Source organism: Ptiloglossa arizonensis, chromosome 5 (assembly GCF_051014685.1).
Source record: "Ptiloglossa arizonensis isolate GNS036 chromosome 5, iyPtiAriz1_principal, whole genome shotgun sequence".
In the NCBI taxonomy this organism is placed as follows: Eukaryota; Metazoa; Arthropoda; class Insecta; order Hymenoptera; family Colletidae; genus Ptiloglossa; species Ptiloglossa arizonensis.
This window is the reverse complement of record NC_135052.1, coordinates 21,601,305-21,617,095: the sequence shown is the minus strand read 5'-3', so window position 1 is coordinate 21,617,095 and position 15,791 is coordinate 21,601,305.

Sequence of the window (15,791 nt, the reverse complement as noted above, 5' to 3'; positions counted from 1 at the left end):
TACATGCATGTGTATACACATATAATGTTATTAAACAAAATATTAAAAGTTCGTTTGTCACCACGACGAACTCCGATTTCTTAGTTAATTTAAAAATCGATCTAAAGAACTCTCGCAAAATATACACCTCCCGGAATATTAACAAAATTTGATCTATCGACAAAATAGAAATATCCAACTATTATTTAATCGCACTCGTGACCAACCATTTCAAACAATTGGAAACTCTGTAATCGAGTGTACCGAGATCGATGTCCCTGCGAATGGTGATCGTCCGAACGATGCTGTGCTCTCATAATTTCCTCTCTGTGAAGAGAACGGAACAATTTCATTCAATAAATTTCGTTTCGTTTATCGCGCCCGAAGCAACGATCCGACACACCGGTTGCGGGTTTCGCCTGCGACTCGCTTTTCTAAATCTCTCGAAAGTCCCGGCTTTTCATGGCTCCGGTTACGAAACCCGCGCGCGAAACTGTTCTCGCGATGTATTATTCCAAGGATAAAGGGCCGGCCGACTGGCTCGTAATTGGTCACGGTCTTTTAAGAGCTGGCCGGTTAGGCGCGCGCACTCGCGAAAAGAAGGCTGCGGCGTTAATTAAGCGACCGCAACGAGACGCGCAAGAAAACGTGAAATTTTCTGTTCCGCTGTTTTCCCGCTCGCTGGAAACCAGATCGATAATTCATGGACTTTGCCACGTAGCCTTCGAATGGAGGTTGAATGGGAACGTTGATGCGCTAAGGGAGCTTCGGTTTAGAGGCTCGTGTGTGGAAAGGGTCTCTCGATGTAAATGAGGTCTCGGTGTAGAAAGGGCCTATTGAGATCTATCTTTTATATTGATAATGGAGAACTCGGTGTAGAATGGGCCTATTGAGATCTATCTTTTGTATTGATAATGGAGAACTCGGTGTAGAAAGGGCCTATTGAGATCTATCTTTTATATTGATGAGAGAGAACTCAGTGTAGAAAGGACCTATCTTTTATATTGATAAAAGAGAACTCAGTGTAGAAAGGACCTATTGAGATCTATCTTTTATATTGATAAAAGAGAACTCAGTGTAGAAAGGACCTATCTTTTATATTGATAAAAGAGAACTCAGTGTAGAAGAGGCTATTATACAAAAGGAGCTCCAATGTGGAAAGAATCCACATGAAAGGGGCCCACTGTAAAGAATGGAGTTCTATCTAGAAGGGACTTCTACGAAGAAGGTATCCTTAGGTTTCTACGTGAAGGTAGAAGACCTTTTTTTGACCTTTGACACAAAAGAGCCTCAATGTAAAGAGAATTCAGTGTCGAAGAGGTTAAACATAGAAAAGGGGAAATAATCCACATGAAAAGGACCCATCGTAGATCTACATGTAGAATGGGGCCCTATGAAGAAGGGACCTCTACGAAGAAGGTACCTTTAGGTTTTTATTTAAAGGTCTAGAAGTCATTTTCTTTCTTTGACATAAAGGAGGTTTTACAATTAATGTAAAAGAGAACTCAGTGTAGAAAGGGACTTTCTACAACCACCATACAAAAGGGACCCATTGTAAAGAATGGATCTACATCTAGAAGGGACTTCTACAAAGTAGGGGTCTCTATGGAGAAGGTATCTTTAGGTAGAAGGTATTTCCCTGTAGAAGAAACAGTCATTAAAAAGGTTCGTACAAAAAGAAATAATCTTCATGTAGAATGGGGCCTTATGAAGAAGACACACTCATGTAGTAGGGATTTCGATGTAGAAAAACCACTCATGAAAAAGGAATCTTCGTAAAGAAGGAATTTCCATGTAAAGTAGGCCCCTATGAAAAGGGACCCACTGTAAAAAAGTATCCACCTCCATGTAGAATAGGCCCTCATGAAGAAGGTACCTTTATGAAGAAGATACCTTCAGGTAGAAGGTACTTTCCTGTAAAAGAAGCATTTATAAAAAAAAATCGTGCATAAAAAAGGAATCATGTAGAATGTAAGTTGTAAAGTTAAGATTTCTTCAAGTAGAATGGGGCCCTATGAAGAGATTTCCATGTAGAAGGACTCCTCATAAAAAAGGATCGACTATAAAGAAGGAATCTCCATGTAAAGTAGGCCTCCATAGAAGAGGACCCACTGTAAAAAAGTATCCACCTCCATGTAGAATGGGCCCTCATGTAGAATGGGCCCTCACGAAGAAGAGACCTCCATGAAGAAGGTACTTTTAGATAGAAGAGACTTTTCTGTAGAAGAAGCAATTATTAGAAAGGACCATAAAGAAGGAATCTCCAAATAAAATGGGCCTTCATAAAGAAAAGACCTCCACGAAGAAGGCCCCATGAGTCCCCATGTGAAGACTCCGTGTAGTTTTATTCCTCTTTAGGAGAAGCTTCTTGGAGGTATTCATAAAGAAGACGTTCCCATGTAGAAGCTACCTTCGTGAAAAAGTAACCCCATGAAAAAGGGGCCTCTGTAAAGTTAAGATTTCCATGTAAAATGGGCCTCCATGAAGAAAGGATGTCCATGAAGAAGGCACCTCCATGTAGAAAGCTCTTCTATAGAAGAAACTTCTTAGAGAGCTCTACGAAAAAGTTGTCTCCACGTAGAAGCAATCTTTATTTAGAAGGGGTCCCATGTTAAGGGCCCCTTAGAGACCTCCATGAAGAAGATATCCCCATGTAGAAGATACTTTCACGTAGAGACCACCAGGTGCTCCTGCTTTGACGAAGTTTTAATTAAAATATAATTCAGAAGTATCAAAGATCAATTTCTTTTGATCTCTCTCCTTGGCAATACATTTAAAAATAATAAATGACAAAAGGAGAAACTAACAATACGTAATAAATATACCGAAGAAAGAGATAATTTTTACAACTGTTTATTTACAACAGAAACAGAACTATCCCACAAACTTGATTCCAACGTTGTTAAAGACTCTTTTGTTGCATTTAAGTATTAAATTTGTTTACTTTTCCAATAAATTTATCAGCAGTATAATATCAGTTCACTTTCTGAAGAGGAATTTAACAATAGCATATTTTTCTCTAACGCAGAACATTATCCTTCACCATCTTATTCGTATAACAACAATAAAATGACAAATAAAAACCCTATACTTATAAAGTTTCATTTACAACGTTCACACAATTTACCACTCATTCGCAACGTAATTATCATTAAACAATACAAATACTCTGCTCTTTAGATCGCAATTTATCTTTAACAATGTTTATTATTTTCTTCTCGCGTCACGTTTTATTTTTCCTTGAATGATCCGTGTTATTATCATTATTGGTGTTTTCTCAAATAGCCAAGCCCCTTGAAAGAACTCTTCGTTTCCCGTTTCCTCTTCTCGACCACTGCTCGCGACCAAAGCCCATGAATTATTTACGGGGCTTTTAAAAAGCTGTCCGCAGAATGATGCATCTTTCCTCTAACATTTTTTCCTTTTTCTTTTTTTGTTTCACTGTTCAGTGTGTCGCACTTGCGCAACGCATTTATTCCCGAGCTTTGTCGGGATGCACCCGGTGGCCAATAAATTTGCGGTACACGCGGTAAAAGGTTATCGACGTCGTTCCCGGCGAAATAACTTCTAAGAGACGTACTATTGCGTTAGACGCGTGTTTCGCACACCAAGACCTGGGAAGAGGGACAACAAAGTGCATTGATTCGGTTTGACGAACAATAACGGTGATTGTACGGGAATTTGTCGCGGAGAAAGATTTCTTTTCTCGCTGGAGTGACGCGATTCAACACTTCGCCCTCGAAGCATTTTTTTAATTGTGGAAATTCGAAACTTCGACGAATCGTTTGAATAAAAAATGAGATTAAATGGTGGAATTAATTTGGAGCAGAGTGTTTTTTTTTTTTTAAGGATTCGTTTGTTTTATGAGACAGGTAATTTTTTAGTCGAGGTCGTGAAATGTTTCTTTAATTGTTACAGAAATGTAATTGGATGCATTCGTTGGTATCTGGAAAATTATCTTAGGGTTTGTTTAACTTGTTCAGGGATGAATTATTGCGTTGGAAATGCACAAAGAATTGATCAATTTTTCGATTATGGTGTCTGCTTGTGATATTGAGAAATTTGATTGTGAGAATATTTATTCAATTTTAGTGGTTTCTTTCGGGGTTGTAATGTTTAAAATATCTTGAAACTTGTGAGAGAAAATTGAAAAGGACTGAAGAGATTAGGGAAGAAATTTAAAGATTTTATATCTACGAATTTGTGACATCGTTAGTGAACTTATACATACAAATTTATGAATTATAAAATTAACAAAGTGTACATCCTGTAAAAGAAATGAAATATAATTAAAATTAAAACTAAAATTAATTTTCCACAGAAATTGAATTATCCAGTCTTCGTCCAAAAGAATAAAGAATCTAATATTTTTCAAGCAAACAATCTTTATTCGAATAAATGATGACAAAAACCAACGTATAGAGATTTACATGCAACATTAATTCAACAAAATTTTATTTATAAAATACTTCGTTCTACATTTCAAATTCTAATGTTTATTTAACGAATAACGTATACAAAATTCTTCACTTTCTATCCCTAATTCTAAACATTTATCCAAATAACAATATTCCTCATTTCTACGTATAGAAATTTACATGCAACATTAATTCAATCGTCAAATTTTGATTTATAAAATACTTCATCCTACAATTCAAATTCTAATGTTTATTTAACGAGTAACGGATACAAAATTCTTCACTTTTTACCCCTAATTCTAAACATTTATCCGATAACAATATTCCCCATTTCTACGTATAGAGATTTACATGCAACATCAATTCGATCGTCAAATTTTTATTTACAAAATACTTCATCCTACAATTCAAATTCTAATGTTTATTTAACGAGTAACGGATACAAAATTCTTCACTTTTTACCCCTAATTCTAAACATTTATCCAAATACCAATATTCCCCATTTCTACGTATAGAAATTTACATGCAACATCAATTCAATCGTCAAATTTTTATTTATAAAATACTTCATCCAACAATTCGAATTCTAATGTTTATTTAACGAGTAACGGATACAAAATTGTCCACTTTTTATTCCTCGTTCTAAACATTTCCCCGAATAAGAATGTCACCCATCTCTATTTTATGTACCGGTCACTTTATGCATAATACGTTACGATCGAGGGTTCCAGGTAACGAAATTTCGTCGAGTTCGATTTTCGTCGATGACGTTCGCACGAGTTCTTGGAAACCGTCAGGAAAACAGATTCGCGGCACGCTCGTTCCCAATAACAAACCGTTGCGAAAGCAGAGATTTGCGTAGACTAACCGAGCCGCCATTGAGATCGATCCAGTACACTCCCGTTTTCCTTCGAGTCGGCCAGAACACTCCTGTGTCACAATTTTATCACGTCGTGTTCCTTCCACCAACGACAAATAACGTCTGTACCTCTGAAGGATTAAGCGGAGGCTCTCCAAGAATATCAATAAATCCTGAGATAAAGCGAGACCTGTTGCAGATAAAGCTTAATAACAATATCGTGTTCAGAATCGCGAACAGGACTATGAAGAAACTATTAGACCGTATTATATCTTGGAAAATACCTTTGGTGTCTAACTGACATTCCTTGGGGGACCAGAGACCAAAATATATGGCATACTGGAATTGATAAAAAACAATGATGGTGTTTTATTTTTTTTTTTAAGGATAGCTCTAAAGATTCTAATGCAAACAATCTTTAGATTAGTGCATTTATTTTTGTTTTGTTTTTTGTGGTACCAGGTAGCACTGGGACTGTTCCAATAATTTAATATTTGAATATTTCATAAGTTGAATTAATTTTGAATACTCGAGTGTAGGAATTATACAAGTAATAATAATACTTCTTTATTGTATCGAGTGCAATGAGATTGAAGTATTGTGTGGAGAAAAGTAGAGAAAGAAAATTATGTAAGTATAAATATGAAGTATTAAGTTAAAAAAAAAATACAAAGGGAAAAGTGTGTATGTGCATAATATGTTTATATTAACGTAACATCGAAGACAATATAATAAGAATACAATAAAATAATGTAGAATAAGTAATACGATCTCGAATACAAAATAATGAGGAACAAGGGAAAAAGAAAGGTGAGGCAAGTAAAGTAAATAATAAGAATATTCGAATGTAAAATAATAATCTCGTTGATGAGACAGAATAACAGTCGAATCGTTAAGTTTAAAAAAATATTCGGAAACTGAAAATTTCGACGAGCAGTTTATGGAGATCGTTGAAACGTGGAATGAATCCTTGGGTAATTGCAGTTTCAGTGCAACGTCTCATTAGAATAGAATTTGAGTTGCCTAAACCCATTCGAGTGGAAATGCACTCCAAGTGATGGAAGAACCGACGAATTGAAAAGGAAGAAGTATTTAGCTCGCAAGAAACCACGGGTACGTGATACATGAAATGTTTCGTAGATTGCACAGAATGCGGTGCAAGTGATGATGATGAAACAGAGTATGGTAATCGCTGAATCATACGAAGATAGGTACGTGAAAGGCTTTGAGTAAAAATAGACCAAGTGCGTATTCATAATTTCTCAAAAGAGGAAACGAGTAGGCGATTAAAAGTGCAATAAAACCACACGTTCACGCTTATTAATTTATCTAGTGTTAGACTGGGATTTTCTCAAATTTACAACTACTCTGTACTTCTATCGTATATTTATTAATTATGTTCAAAGATTCGAAATTTATGAGTAAAATTTAATTCGTCTCGAGTTTGCAGCAATTATTCATCATGATACTCAGTATGTGCAGTTTTCGTATAATAGTTGTAATAAAAAAACAAAATTCGTATAATAGTTTATTATTAACTATTATGTTGAGCATAACTTTGTTCCGAATTATTATTATTACTATTGAACGTCTTTATCGTTATTACTATTACACTAATATCCATTCATATTTTTTTTACTGATCGTTGACAATTTAAGTTTTTTTATTTATAAAAATACAATTTTTATAATTATTATTTTATTAATATAAAGTTATTTTACATATATATATGAAATATGAATCGAAACTAGTTCGATCCGGACACATGAGATAATAAGAATATGCACCTGTGTGCATATGCACTTTCTAAAATAAAAGCTCATAATTCCCAAGTTCGTAATACGTTCGATAGTTATTACGAATTTTTACGAATCGTGCAAGTTACTTTCCTCCATCGAACCGTAAAATTCACGGTAAGCATTCAGTGCACCCAGAATCCAAAAATAACGAATCCACGTTTATAATTAATACACGAACCTGTAAAGATCGTTAAAATTCACCGCGGACGTTCATTTGCATTTTTGAAAGTGCATATCAGCCAACATCGAGCACTGTCCGCTGTCATATTCTATATACGTTCCTACAATTCCCAGTTGCCTTATTTGTCGTTGACAATTTGATGTCGTGCCATGCAAATACCGCGAGCAGGACCAGTTGCCTGCATGCAATTAAATAAAATATGCAGGAAGTGCCATTTAACAATATTGCTCCTCGAGCAAATGGGAAGCGATCGACGTCTGGAGAATTACAGACGCTGGTACAGGGTGTCCCAATCGTCACCGGTCGATTTGAATTTCCTGCTATTTTTAAAACGTCGAACCGATTCGGTTGAAACTTTGCATACGTCGTCTAGACAGATGGGAAATTAATCGGGGGAAAGTACACGATGGAAAAACGCGTGTGTATTATTCAAGCGTATTAAGAAAAATGACGATCCTTCGGGCTGATAATTCGGGGAAAAAGTAAATCGACCGGCGATGATTGGGACACCCTCTAGAAGACACTCTACGTACGTATCCACGCGAGTACAAAGAGCCAATGATTCATGATTTCGCGAGGCTTACGGGTGTAACCTGATTTCTCGGACAACCGCGTTTCTATCAATCCCACGAAACTTCGTAACCGTGCTCGGATTAAATAAGGAGATTGCCGTTTCCTGGTCGTTAATCACGGAACACGTGCTTACGCACACGAGTGTAACAGGGTACGCAACGTTAATTCCTTTTCTTAATAAAAACGCCGGGAATGATTAATCTGCTCGATCCTACGGCTCGTTGTAACGAATAAAATAATAGAAGAGAGAATTATCGATACACGGATATCTTGTTTATTTTGGAGTTGTTTGAAATAATTTCAATATGGCGATCAATAGAGGTGATTTCTTTTTAATGTTTTGGAATTTGAGAAAAGCAAAATATACAGAGTCCTTTTTGGGTATTAATATTAACGAGGAATTGTACTTTTTTAGGTTTTATTGTGTAGAGTTTATTTTAAGAAATGAGTAGTAGTTATTGTTCAGGTATCAATGAGAAATTGTACAGTTTTACATTTTATTTTGTAGAGTTGACTTTAATAAATAAATAGTAGTTATTTCAGGTACTAATATTAATGAGAAATTGTACATTTTTATATTTCATTTTATAGAGTCGATTTTAATAAATAAGTAGTAGTTATTGTTCAGGTATTAATGAAAAATTGAACAGTTTTACATTTTATTTTGTAGAGTTGACTTTAATAAATAAATAGTAGTTATTGTTCAGGTATTAATGAGAAATTGTACAGTTTTACATTTTATTTTGTAGAGTTGACTTTAATGAATAAATAGTAGTTATTGTTCAGGTACTAATATTAATGAGAAATTGTATATTTTTATATTTTATTTTGTAGAGTTGACTTCAATAAATAAATAGTAGTTATTTCAGGTACTAATATTAACGAGAAATTGTACATTTTTATATTTCATTTTATAGAGTCGATTTTAATGAATAAATAGTATTTATTGTTCGGGTATTAATATTAATGAGAAATTGTAAAGTTTTATATTTTATTTCATAAGGTTGTTCACTAAAGTAATAATTTATCCCATTAGCAAGTGTCGGCACACATGTAGATTGAAAAAAGCTTGTCAAAAAAAAAAAGGGGAAATAGTATAAAAATCCAAACACGAAACGCGACGGTTGAACCGAAATAATTTAGTCACGAAACAGTGCTAATACAACAGTTATCGTGTGGATCGTAAGAAGCGCGTGGAATTATTTAAAATATTTTAACTCGGAAGTAAGCAGTAAAAGTGGAAATAAATATTCATGCAACGCGATAAGACTGTTAAAAGATTTGGCGAATGTCACCGGTATATGTCGATTTAAATTTTAGTTAATTTCACATACAACAATTCGGGCGATAAACGATGGAAAAATTCTAAATTGACATACGCGACTAGCATTTGTCTCGTTACTCGCGATCTTGCGATCCGTGTCACGTTTTCGCAACATCTAGAATTCGCACAGCGACGAATACCATGGAGTTTGGAAAATTGAAGATCGTGAAACAGAATCGTGAAATTTTTCTTTCAAATTGCAGATCTTCTCTATCTACTATTTGTGGAACTACAAATTTCAGAAACGATCGAGATAGTCCTCGTACAACGTGCACCTCGCAAAATCCGATATAGAGTTTACTTTAATATTCAAACCACTTCAGCCGCTGCAAAAGGATCTGATATCGCTGGCACATTGTAATATACAGTCAACGTGAATCTATGGCGACTATTACGGAACGAAATCCTCTGTGGAAGACCGATGATTCTGATAAAGCACGAAAAGGGAGATAGTACAGGGTGTCCCAATCATACCCGGTCGATTTGAATTTCCCGCTATATTTAAAACCTTGAACCGATTATGCTGAAACTTGACACGTGTCATCTAGATAAATGGGAAATTAAACGTGGGAAAGTACACGGTGAAAGAACGCGTGCGAATTATTCAACCTTGTTACGAAAAATCGCACTGTGAGTAAACAAAATTATCGCGTATGGGGCTCGGAAAATGGGGAACGTCGTGACAAATTTTGCTTTGTGAAAAATTTGGCTATTTGGAAGATACCTTATTCCATTATTAACTCCCAAGTTTGTACTTTTAAATAAAAAAAAACTATCAAGTTCGCTTAAACCGTTTGAGTTTTACTCGAAAAGTAAATCGACCGGTGACGATCGGGACACCCTATAGACGCGTGTTACGCTGGAATCGGGATTCCAAGTAGGATCTTCTGTTCGTTTCAAACAATCGATTCATCTCAATATGACTTTTCTATATATTCGAACAGCTGCCTACGCGCGATTCGTTAATACAATATTGTTCCAAATTGCACAATGCGAACCACGTATGGTACAATGGAGCTACTAAATCCTGTTTCGTGCGTTTCTGCGTACGCAACGATATCGTGATATGGCACAATGGTACTCGTGGAAAGGTATTTTCCTCTGTCAGGTGATATCGATGCAAAAATTACGCCACTGAAATATGATAAGTACTCTGAACTCGTTGAAAATATTGCAATCGCGTAGCCACGAGGTGCGTTGCAAAAGTTTCGTAATTAACAAGGGGAAGTTGCAAATGCAACGAGTGCATTTCGGACGAAATTGAAAATAAATTTCCGGTTGACTTTTACGAACGAGTTTTGCAATATAAAGTTTGGTCGTTTGGGTAGAAAATGGTTTTTAACAATGAAATTTGAATATATATTTGAATATATAATTCTTTAAATTAAACACACCATTTTTTTAACCTCTCTGAAGGAAGAGACACAATTATAATATCATTGTTTATTTTAATTTTTCGGTTATCCGGAAGTTTATATTTCAATCTTACCAGGATTTAGATTAATTTCGCTTGTTATAATAAAATTGGAAAGAGAGAAACATTTGGAAACTTAAGAAATTTTCACCTTCATTTTTCTTCTAAATGTACAATTTTTATTGGTTCTTAAATTAGTGTCTGTATTTATTCTCGTTTATTTTCAAAACGTCATAATAAAGAGCTTGAATAAACTTAAATTGTCCTTCTTTTTTTTTCATTAAAAAGAATTTGTGCAATTTTAAGAATTTTATTTTTACAATAAACTGATCAAACTTACCAGATACAATAATAATAATAATCAAAATAATAATTAGAATAATAATCAGAATAATAATCAGAATAATAATTAGAATAATAATCAGAATAATAAGAATCAGAAGAAGAAGAAGAAGAATAAGAAGAAGAATAATCAGAATAATAATCAGAATAATAATCAGAATAATAATCAGAATAATAATCAGAATAATAATCAGAATAATAATCAGAATAATAATCAAAATAATAATTAGAATAATAATCAGAATAATAAGAATCAGAATAACCAACAAAATAATAATCAGAAGAAGAAGAAGAAGAAGAAGAAGAAGAAGAAGAATAAGAAGAATCAGAATAATAATAATAAGAAGAAGAATCTGAATAATAATAAAAAGAAGAATCAGAATAATAATAATAATAATAATAATACGTCTTGCACTGAGAAAACGAAAATAAAAAGTCAATATATAAAACTAAAAATAAGTATACGTTCGGTACAAGGGCAAAGTACTGCTATGTATGTACATACTGCTATTAACCTAACCTCGAAAGCAATGTAATAAAAATGGAGGGAAATAATACAGAATGAGGAAAAGAGAAGAGAAAAAAGAAAGGAGATACGGTCCAGTACCGTAGAATTAAATTTAAATACACGACCTTATTCTACTTCCGTAGCAATAATTACTACTCTACCAATCGGTATTAACTACCGAAATGAAATTATTCGAACGATCGGCAACTCATTACGAAATACAAATTTACTTTCGATAGTTTCACGATCCATGGAATTTTCTTTTCATTCTTTTTTTTTCTTTTCATTCTTTCTTTTTTCTTTTCATTCTTTTTTTTTTCTTTTCATTTACTCTTCATCGAACCACCAAGTAATCGTATTATCGAAACGACGGAATGTTTAACGTTTAACGTTCCTTAACATTGTGATCCAGGAGGATCCAATGGCATTTCTAAACTCGTGGCGTGCCGAGTCCTTGACGATGCACACGTCGGGATGCCAACGGGGGCACACGTTCACCGTAGAATAAATATGGGGGGAGGGCCCCCGTGGAACCAGTTTTCGTAGTTCACCAGAGCCAGTGCGTGCAACATCCCGTCTCTCTGTCTCCCCTTTTGTTTTTTATCTTTCTCCGGTGACCTATGCAGCCAGGCGCCACAAAAATCACCGATCGCCCGAGAATGTCTCTAATCGAACCTTGAGCCCTCCTCTCTTCGTTGGTTTTTTATTTCGTTCGCCACTTATCTGATTGGTGGCTCTCGATTGGCTCGACGCGATCGACGAAAATTTAACAGAATCACGTTGCACTTGTTACTCGTGGACCCACGGACACGTATCGCTGCCATCGTTTATTGATCAAGCTCTTCAGGGACGTATTATTTTTAGTCGAAATCGACGAAAATTAAATTGATATTTACCTAGGATATCAATCAATCTTGCAACGATAAAGAACCGAGAACCGGATAGTTGTATCGATGAGAAATTTAATTTTGAAGATTTGCGTTATATCGGAGAATTTGAAAATTTAATATTTGAAGAATTATTATCATTGAATTTGATCGAAGAATTAGTCGAGTGCGTTTGAAATTTATCGTAGCCCTCAAAACTGTACATTTTTGAAGTTTTATTCGTGGAAATAATTGACACAAATTTAAAATTGTAATTGTATTGTTAGTCAAATGTTTCTTTCTATTAATCCTAAAAAATGTTGTGCTTACACCAATGAATATTATGTAAAATTGAATATTTAAATAATGTTTATTTAAAGCAGGCCCAGTAAATAAGGGGTAGCAATGAATTAATCTTGCAATAATTGAAATTACATTGAAATTACGTTTGGAGGAACAATCGATACAATTATTTCGTTTGAATCAATCGGTTCAAATATTTGAGAAAGGAATTGTAAGTTGACATACAGGAAAAGGTCCTTCAGCGTCTTCTTGTATGCGAAGGATGCAGAAGATTGGGAGTACTTAGAAGTGATAATCTAAAGAAACTAAACCAACTCATTAAGTTGATCCTGAAATGTAATAAATACAATGAAACATATTGAAAATTAAAAAATATAATTCGTTCAAACCGCTCCGTTTATTTATGAATAATATAATAAACTATTTTACATATATATAATATAATATATAATAAACTGTTTATTATATCGTTCATAATAAATGGAGTGATTTGGAGGAATTATATTTTTATAAAATTAATATAATTACAAAATATAATAAACAGTTTATTATATCATTCATAATAAACAGAGTGGTTTGGAGGAATTAATATAATTATAGAATATAATAAACTGTTTATTATATTATTCACAATAAACAGAGTGGTTTGGAAGAATTATACATATATATTATTATATACATATATATACACATATATTATATATATATAATTATAATAAACACCTAATTGCATAATATACATATAATAAATATAATAAAACAAACGATTGATTAAATAATTTTTAATTCTTCGTGATTGTAATTTTCGGTGATACTCGATCCCTTAGTCGATCGTTTGCACATTTCAAGAAATCGTTTTCCTGCGCTCAAACGTTCGATTCTCCTTCTTTTAATGTCACCAACTTCCGACGAAAGCGAGAACGTTTCCCGCGTTTATTTTCAAACGAACGTAGCCAGGCGTTCGGGGCGCGCGAGGGTTGCAAGTCGTGAAAACGTATAAAATACGTTTTGCACGCGATAATCGAATGCTGAAGGTTACACGGTTACGTAATCGGATAGCACAGTGACCCACAGACCTTTTTCTCCTGCTCTTTTCTTCTTCCTTCATGCTTTCTACAATCGCAACCTCTCCTTGAACCATCCTCGTGCCTCTTCGAGATCGTCGTCGTTCAAGGAACGCGTGGCTGCATTCAATTCGCGACGAGTCGCGATTAATCTCTGGATCACTGATCGATCGACGCTCGAAAGGTTCGAAGTCCGCGATCCAACAGCTATTCTTAATGATCCAGGATGAAGATCGACTTGTCAACGTTTCTTCCTACGCAAGAGGAGGCTATAGATCTTCTTCTCTGACAATCGTACGAACATTTTAACAATTATGCGATCTTAAGAAACATATTCCATACGTACTGGACTCGAAGTACACTGCACTTCGAATATATTCTTTCTTGAACACCGATTTTAGAAACTTTTAGCCCAAACTCTTTTTTCTTAAAATTTCATTTCTTTAATTTCAGAGACTTGAGATTCATTTTTTTTTTTTTAATTCTAAAACACTTGGAAATTATTATTTCGAGTTCTGATGAGTCTGGGGATATTTTTCTTTGAGTTATAATTTTTTTTAATTTTAGCTTTTGACATTCCAATAACTTTGGGAATAATTTATTTTTTCAAGATCTGATCCAATCCATCCAATTTGGAAATTCTTTTCTCGAAATTGGAGTATTCTAATGGCTTTGACAATTCTATTTTTCAATTTTGGAAATTCTTGTCTCCGGTTCTGGTTTTGGAGATACTTCAGTTTGACTTTTTATTATTTGAAACATTGCTTCCTTGACGTTCTAAATAGCTATGAGGATTACTTTCTTCAAGCTTGAATGATTTTGGAAACTCGTTACTAGAAACTTTGTCGAATTGGGAAAGATTCTTTCCAGGAAATATAAACATAGTGGTTTTCCTCGAAGTTGCAAATATCGAAACATAAAAAACATAAATGTCGATTTTATAAATCGTTGACCTTTCTCCGAAAGAAGTATACTTTTCAACAGGAATTTCCGATTCGTTTCGAAACTTTGATGTACGAAAAAGCGCATTGATTTTTGTTTTATGGAAGGCCTCTTAAATATTTATAGACGCGTTCGAGCGTTCGAACAAGTCAACTATTTTTCATATCGGGCTACACTTTTACGTTGCAAAGATCTCGGTAGTCGCATGGAATAAAATTTTCTCGATATTTCCAGGACGATGATAAAAATACAAATTTCTAACGAAAACTTCTCCTTTGAATTGAATTGATTATCAGAACAGGAAGAGTAAAATTATTATATGGTCTCTTATGCATCCTGTACACTTTTATTAAAATTATGGAAAGCAAAATCATTAAAAATCAACGAAACGGTGATTATTCGATTTTTCTTCGTGTGTACATCGTAAATTAAATTCAAAATTATGAAAATACATCTCGTTCACCCAATTTTTAAGACTTCATAATTCCTCTACAATAACTATCGTATAATTTTTATTTTCAATCCAATGTCTCGTATAAGATACTTACACACTCTTTACACTTTTATTAAAATTTTGTATCGCACAAAAAATTATAATTATTCGTCTACACGTTGTAAATTAAATTCGAAATTATAAAACTACACCTCGACCACCCAATTTTGAAGGCTTCATCATTCCTCTACAATAATTATTACATAATCTTTATTTTCAATCCAATGTCTCGTATAAGATACTTACACACTCTTTACACTTTTATTAAAATTTTGTATCGCACAAAAAATTATAATTATTCGTCTACACGTTGTAAATTAAATTCAAGACGATGAAAGTACACCTTGACCATCTAGTTTCGAAGGCTTCATCATTCCTCTACAATAACTATCGCATAATCTTTATTTTCGATTCAATGATTCATATAGAATATTTATACACTCTTTACACTTTTATTAAAATTTTCTATCGCACCAAAAATTATAATTACTCGCCTACACGTTGTAAATTAAATTCGAAATTATGAAAAAACATCTCGTTCACCCAATTTTTAAGACTTCATAATTCCTCTACAATAATTATTGCATAATCTTTATTTTCGATTCAATGCCTCATATAAAATACTTACACACTCTATAAGATACTTGCACACATTTATTACAATTTTGTATCGCACCAAAAATAATAATTACTCGTCCACACGTTGTAAATTAAATTCGAAATTAT